The sequence below is a fragment of the Pleurodeles waltl genome, chromosome 9 (assembly GCF_031143425.1).
Source record: "Pleurodeles waltl isolate 20211129_DDA chromosome 9, aPleWal1.hap1.20221129, whole genome shotgun sequence".
Classification (NCBI taxonomy): Eukaryota; Metazoa; Chordata; class Amphibia; order Caudata; family Salamandridae; genus Pleurodeles; species Pleurodeles waltl.
In genome coordinates this window covers 977,479,829-977,488,489 of record NC_090448.1, presented here as the reverse complement: position 1 = coordinate 977,488,489, position 8,661 = coordinate 977,479,829, and the positions used below count along the sequence as shown (strand labels likewise).

The window sequence follows — 8,661 nt, the reverse complement described above, 5'->3', positions numbered from 1 at the left end:
CCAAAGCAGGAAAGGAGTGCCCAGAAAAACAGTAGTAGAGGAGTATTTACCTGTGCCTTGAAGGAGACTGAGAAGCAGAATAGTGCAGTGCTCGCTGGCCCCTTTACCTGTGCCAAGAACTACAGGAAGAGGGCCGTGGACAGAGGTTTGTCTATACCCTGCAGGACCAGTTGTCCTCCACTCTACGCCACTACACTCTATGCCTTTCTCCACCACTCCACCCTACTCTATGCCATTCTATCCACACCACTCTCTTCCACACCACGCAACTCTACTCTATACCACTCTACATTGCTCCACTTTACACTACTCTCTCTAATCTATGGCACTTTACGCCCCTCCACTCTATGGCACTGTACTCCACCACACTCTGTCCCACTGGACTCTATGCCACTCTACTCTACAGTACTCAAGGCCACTCCATGCCACTCCACTCTACTCTATGCCATTCCACTCTAGGCCACTCAAATCTATGACACTCCTGTCTACTCTATACCACTCTACTCTACTCCACTCAACTATTCTCCACGCCGCTCCACTCTATGCCCCTCTACTCTATACTACTCTTCTCTATGCTACTCAACTCTACCCTTTGGCACTCTACGCCTCACCACTCTATGTCACTCCACTCTATGCTACTCTACGCCACTCTACTCCACCACACTCTATCCCACTCTACTCTATGCCACTCTACGAAACTCTATTCTACACCAGTCTATTTACAGCACTCTATGCCTCTCCATGCCACTCCATTCCAATTTAGGCCACTCCAATCTACACCACTCCTGTCTACTCTATACCACTCACCTCTATGCAACTCCACTCCACTCTACTCTGTGCCACTCTACTCTATGCCACTTCACACCACTCCACCCTATGCCACTCCAACGTATGCCACTCTACTCCACCTCACTTTATGCCACCCCACTCTATGCCACTCTGCCATACGCCACTCTATCCTACACCACTCTATGGCACTCTACTCTGTCCCACTCCACTCTACTCTATGCCATTCCACTCTGTGCCACTCCACTCTACTACACTCCCATCTTCTCTATGCCACTCTACTCTGCTACTCCATTTAACAAAATTCTACTTTACAGAACTCTACACCACAGCACTCTACTTAAGCCACCATACTCCATGCCACTCTAATCCACCCCACTCTACTTTATGCCACTTTGCTCTATGACACTCTACTCTATGCCACTGAATTCTATGCCATTCTACTGTACGCCACTTCACTCCACTGTACACCACTCTACTCCACTGTGTGCCTGTCTACTTCACTCTATGCCACTCTACTCTTGCCTCTCCAACCAATTCCAGACAAGGCCACTCTTCAGTACTCTAGCAGCTCCAATTTATGCCACTCTATTCTTCTTTATGCCACTCTTCATCATGCTACGCCATTCCACTCCATGCCACTCTACTCTACTCAATGCCACTCACTCCATGCCACTTCACTGTACTCTATGCAAATTCATGCCACTTTACTCAATGCCAAGGCACATCACTCCACAAAATGCCACTTTTTGGCATGCTTGCCCACTCCACTCTATGCCCCTCTGTTCTATTATATGCCACTCAACTCTGGGCCACGACTCTATATCACTCTACGCTACTCTACAACACTCTATGCCACTCTACTCTACTCCACTCCACACCACTTCACTCTAATCTGTGACATTCCACACAACTCTACTCTACGCACTGCATGTCACTTTGTACCACTCCATCTACTCTACTTTACTCCATGCCACTCTACTACACTCCACTGCATTTCACTCCACCCCACTCTATGCCACTCTACTCTAAGCTACACTACTATACAGGACTCCAGGCCACTCCACTCTATGCCACTCCAGTCTATGTCACTCTACATCACTCTATGCCACTCTACTCTATGCCACTCTACTCTAAGCCACTCCACTCTATGCCACACTATGCCACTCCACTCTAAGTCACTTCACTCTGTGCCACCCTACCGTATGCCACTCCACTCTACTCTACACCACTCCACTGTACTCTATGTCACTCTATGCCACTCCAGTCTATGCCACTCTATGCTACTCCACCCCACTCTACACCACTCCACAGCACTTTACTATACTCTATGACATTCCACCCCACTCTACTCTACTCTACTGCACATCACTCATCACATCACTCTATGCCACTCCACTTTATGCCACACCAGTCCACTTTATGGTACTCTACACCACTCTACTCTATGCCACTGTTCTTTAACCTACTCCACTCTATGCCACACTATGCCACTCTACACCATTCCACTCTACTCTGGGTCACTTTGCTCTATATCATTCTACTCTATGCCACTTCATTCTATTCTCCACCACTCCATTCTGCTCTATGGTACTCCACTCTATGCCACTCTACTCCATGGCACTCTACTCCACCTCACGCTATGCCACCCTGCTCTTTGCCACTCTATTCTACACCACTCTACTCTACTTCACTCTCCTCTATGCCACTCCATGGCACTCCACTCTATGCCATTCTGCTCTAGGTCACTCCACTCTATGCCACTCCACTTTACGACACTCCCATCTACTGTATGTTACTCTACTCTACACCACTCCACTTCACAAAATGGCACTCTATGGAACACTGCACCAGACCACTCTACTTACACCACTCTAGTCCACGCCTCTCTTTTCCACTCCTCCCCACTCTATGTCATTCTACTGCACGCCACTCGCCACTATGGCACTGAACCCAACTCCAATTTATGCCACTCCACTTTATGACTTTCTACACCACTCAAATCAATGCCACTCTACTCTACACCACTCTACTCCAATCTATGGCAGTCTACTGCAATCTATGTCATTCTACTCTATGCCACTCTACTCTGTGGCTCTCTACTCAACGACACTCCAAGCCACTCCACACAAGGCCTTTCTTCAGCACCCTATAACACTCTACTCTACACCACTATATTTTACTCTAGACCATTCTACTCTATGACTTTCTACCCCACCCATCATGAGCCCCTCCATGCCACTCTACTCTACACCACTCTATGCCACTTCACTCTACGCCACTCCATGCCACTCTACTCTACTGCACGGCATTCCACACAATGCCACTCTTCAGCAGTCTATGCCACTCCACTCTACTCTACGTCACTCTATGCTACTCCACTCCACTGTACCCCACTCCACGCTACCTCACTCTACTCTATGACATTTCACACCAATCTACTCTGCACCACTGCACCTCACTCTATGCCACTCCATGCACCTCTCCTTCATGTCACTGCACTCCACCACACTCTATGCCACTCTACTCTGTGCCAATACTACTGTATGCCACTCTACTCTAAGCCAATGTAAACTACCCCACTCCACTTTACAGCACTCTATGCCACTCCACCGTATTGCACTTCACTATGCACCACTCTACTCCACGCTAGGCCACTCTACTTTATGCCACTCCACTCTCTGCTACACTATGCCACTCCACTCTATGCCCCTCTACTCCACGCCACTCTATTCTACACCACTCTAGTTCATGCCACTCTACTCTACTCCACTTCACACCACTCTACTCTACTGTATGCCACTACACTATGGGTCTGATTACAACTTTGGCGGAGGGGGTTAATCCGTCCCAAATGTGACGGATATCCCGCCCACCGTATTATGAGTTCCGTAGGATATAATGGACTCGTAATACGGCGGGCGGGATATCCGTCACATTTGAGACAGATTAACCCCCCTCCGCCAAAGTTGTAATCAGGCCCTATATGCCATTCCACTCCACGCAGTGCCTCTCTTCGCTGTTCCACTCTATGCCACTCCACTCTAAGCCACTCTACTCTACATCACTCTAATATATGCCACTCTACTTTACACTACTCCCCTCCACTCTACACCATTCTACTCAACACCACTCCACTCTACGCCACTGTAGTCTAGGCACACTACTCTATGCTAGTCTGCGCAACTCCACTGTACTGCAAGACACTCTACTCCACCTCACTTTATGCCACTCTATGCCTTTTCTCCACTCTACTCCAGTCTATGCCACTCTACACCACTCGACTGCACGCCACTCTACTCTTTACCACTCTACGCTTCTCTACTCTGTGCTACTCTAACATACGCCACTCTAGTGTATGCCATTCTACTCTACTCTATGCTATGATATTCTATGTCACTCTATTCTATGCCTCTCTACTCTATGCACTCCACACAAGCCCACTATTCTGCACTCTGTTCCATTCCACGCCACGTCACTCTTCTCTGTGCCACTCCATGCTACTTCACTGTACTCTTTTGCCACCCATGCCACTCTACTCTATGTCACTGCACATCACTCCACACAATGAGACTCTTGGGCACTCTATGCTACTCCACTCTACGCCACTCTATTATCCTTTTTGCCACTCTAGTCTGTACCACTCTACTCTGAGTCCATCTATGCTACTCCACTCTATTCCACTCTACTCTACTCCACTCCAATCCACTTCATTTCACTCTACTCTATGATACTTCACGCCACTCTACTCTACAGCACTGCATGTCTCTCTATGCCACTCCACTCTACCCCACTCCACTCTACTCCATGCCACTGTACTCCATGCCACTGCACTCCACTCTAATTTATGCCATCTTCTGTATGTGACATATTAAGGGGTTGGGCCCATGTGAACCAGCCGGGTTGGGCCTCCTTGAAATTCATAAAACTCAAATTACCCTGGTGGAAATCTGCAAATATCAACTTAACATTAGCAGGTAAGTAAATTCATTTCCTTGACCTGTATATTTGTTCACTTGTTATTTCATAATACTCTAAAATATTTTGACACATAAACATATCTGTTTAACCACATTCAAATTATTCAAAAAACATTAAACACAATTCAAACCTAAAACCTCACAAAATTACAAACATCAATATTTATTTCTAGGACCAGTCAACAATTAAACGCAGAGGGTGTCATTCCTACAAGTGTTAGTGCATTTCTCTTACTCTCGACATCCATTGAGGGTTCTAAACCAGCCCCATTACAGTACACTTTAACAATTCATATACATTTTTGTTTGTTTACTGTACAACATAAATCTGTAATATGAACTCTCCAAGTATATCCGTTGTCGCATTTCAAGCCTCTCTTTTCCTTTTGGGTTCTCATCAGGACCCTGACTTGTTCAAATTCTGTGGAATAATAGACAAAATTAATTGTGATACCTTTTCTTCAGTGCCCTCTAGAGATTTAATAGTACTTCCCCTATATTGATTTAAATAATTTACCTCGTCCTTTTGTACACCACTCAACTTTAAACTAATCTACTCTACACCACTCCACTCAATGACATTCTACGTCACTCCACTCTAAGCCACTCCATTCTAAGCCTCTGTACCCCACACCACTCCACTCTTGTCCATTGTACGGCACTCTATGAAACTCTACTGCACGCCACTCTACTCTAAGCCACTCTACGCCACATCATGCCATTCCAGTCTACTCTATGCCATTCTGCTATGCACCAGTCTACTCTATACCACTCTACACCACACCACTCTACTCTACTCTATGGCACTCTACGGCACTCTACTCTATGGCACTCTAATCAAAGCCACTCTACTCCACACCATGTTACTCCCCTCCACTCTATGCTCTGTTCCACACCACTCTACTCTATGGCAATTTACTCTGTGCCACTCCACTTCACTCCACTCTACTCTATGCCATTCCACTCTAGGTCACTCCACTCTATGACACTTGACTCTACGACATTCCCATCTACTCTATGTCACTACTCTACGCCACTCCACTTCACAAAATGCCACTTTATGGAACACTACACCACATCACTCTACTTACGGCCACTGTACTCCATGCCACTTTACTTCACCCCACTCTACTCTTCCCCACTCTACACTATGCCACTCCACTCTACAACCCTCTACGCCACTTAAATCTGTGCCACTCCATTCCACTCTACACCACTCCACTCTATGCCTGTCTACTCCATTCTATGCCACTCTACTCTATGCCTCTCTACGCAATGACACTCAAAGCCACTCCACATAAGGCCACTCTCTGGCACTGTGCCACTACATTCTACACCCCTCAGTTCAACTCTACACCATTCTAGTCTTTGCCACTCTACTCTACACAACTCTACGTTACTCCAAGCCACTCTAATCCACTGTACTCTACGCCACTTACCCCTCTATGCCACTGCACATCACTCCACACAATGCACCCTCCAGCACTCTATGCCATTCCCCTTTACCCCACACTGTTCTACTCTACACCACTCTACGCCACTTCATGCTACGCTACGACACTCCATGACATTCTACTTCATGCCACTGCACTTCACCTTTTGCCACTCCACACCACTACTCTCCACTCCACCCCACTCCTATGCCATTCCACTCTACGCCACTCTCCTCTACAGCACTCTATGCCACTCCACTCTATGCCACCCTAATCTATTCCACTCCAATCCATGCAACACTATGCCACTCCACTTTGCCACTCTACTTAAAACTACTCCACCCCACCCTACTCTATGCCACCCCACTCTGTTTTACATCTCTCTACTCTACATCACTCTGTCATGCCAATCTACTCTACATTACTCAATGTGACTCTAAGCCACTCCACCCTACCCTACGCCACTCTACTCCACGCCACACAGTGCACTCTTCACCACTTCACTCTATGCCACTCAACTCTACACCACTCCCCTCCACTCTATGCAACTCTACTCTACACCACTCTACTCTATACCCCTCCACTCCACACCACTTTACTCTAAGTAATCTACTCTACACTAGGTACGCCACTCCACTCTACTCCACGCCAGTGTACTCCAGCCCACCCCACTCTATGCCACTCTATTCTTCACCACTCTATGCCACTCCACTCAGGTCTACGCCACTCTACTCCACTCCACTCTACCCCACTCAACTCTATGCCACTCTAGTATATGCATCTCTACTCTACTGAAAGCCACTCTAATCTGTGCCTCTCTACTTTTCAAGACTCCACACAAGGCCACTCTTAGGCACTCTATGCCACTCCACTCTGCGCCACTCTGTTCTGCTCTACCCCATTCTGCTCTTCGTCACTCTACTCCACGCCACTGCACACTACTCTACTCCACTCTACTCTATGCAAGTGTACAGTATGCCACTCCACTCTAAGTCACTCTACCCTATACCACTCTACACTCCTCCACTACACTCTATGCTACTTTACGCACTGCACTTCAAGACACTTTACTCCATTCTCCTCTACGCCACTCTATTCTGCCCCACATTAGTAACTTTAAGCCATGCTGCTGTACAACATGGCTAGAAGATGTTGGCAGCGACAGTAGCTCCCACATAAGTGAGACCTATTGCCTTTGCCAATACTTGTCCCCTTCAAGGGGGACCTGGCCTATTTGTATTGCAGCAGAACCCATATTTGTATTGCAGCAGAACCCATAATGATTCCACATGGCTGGTCTCTTTCTAAAGTGGCGCAGTGGTTAAAAAAGGGCGGACGTAAATGTTTTCCTAAGTAATTATCGGTGGCTGGGATGAATTTAAGCATCCCCCCTTCAATTTTGCTTTTTACAGACACATCCGGAGAACACGAGCTGGATGGTAGGCCCCACTTATGCAACAAGACGCTGACATCAGACAAGGCCAATCATTTATGCAGCAGACAGTCCTCCTTGGCTGCCATTAGCTTGCAGTGGAAGAAACGGGAAGTGCGCGAGAATGATATTTAAAATGCAATCAGCAGGCAATCTTTCAGACCCGAGTAATATCTGCACTATCTGCAGGCTATGTGCACATTTCTGCAGGCCCTGGTTTCTGTTTAACTTTACAGTGTACTTCTCGCCTGCCAAGCGCCTGCCAGTAAAGATTTTAGGCCCGTGAGTTAGACCCATGTATATCAGTTATATGGCGTCACCCACAGACAACCGTGGTGGCCGCGGAGGGATTGCAGCCTCGCGCGTGAAGCTCGCGGAAGCACGCTCTTACACACGCTCTGACAGCGTCGCCACTCTCTGCCGCAGGCCACGGGCGGCCTGATTGCGTGTCTGGGATTCAAACATTCCAGGCTGACAGCACCAGCTTGCTCAGAGCTGCAAGCTCTCATTTCCTGGTCTCCTCACATCAAAACATGCAGTTAGAAATCACCCTATTTATACACACCTCCGGTCCGTCTCACGCTCATCGGTCCTGGCAAGTCGCTGCAGCCGCACCCTTTTTTTCTGCCTCCAAGCCATATTCTCCACTAGCTCCTTTGCCACACATCAATGATTCAGCTCTGACGCTTGTGTAACCACCTCTCCGTCTTTTCAGTGTGAAATACAGTGCAGAGTTCTTCCTTGGCACTTCAAGTCAGATAGTTTTTGCCAAAATATTTACGAGTCCTACTCACAATGGTACATTTACACGTGTATGCTTTACTCTTGGACCTAGGTTAGGGTGACCAGGCGTCCCAGATTTGCCAGGATTGTCCCAGTTTTTTTTAGCAGCTATCCTGGTGGATTACGGCAAATTTACAACATGACCCAGTTTTTATAGAAGGTCCACTAAAAACAGAGGGAGGCATGTTTTTATGTGTTTCTATGTCAAGCAAGTTAGCAGCCCTTATCAGAAAGCAATTTAATTAAC

The 8,661-nt window shown here is 47.3% G+C and overlaps 1 long non-coding RNA gene across 1 annotated transcript; it reads right to left on the bottom strand.

Moving 5' to 3' along the window:
• Positions 1 to 4,908: 4,908 nt before the first annotated feature.
• Positions 4,909 to 8,363, bottom strand: LOC138258752 (uncharacterized). The gene is made up of 2 exons (XR_011198549.1): positions 8,197 to 8,363; positions 4,909 to 5,187 (listed from the first exon to the last, which is right to left on the bottom strand). It is a non-coding gene; the product is annotated as an uncharacterized lncRNA (long non-coding RNA).
• Positions 8,364 to 8,661: the final 298 nt, after the last annotated feature.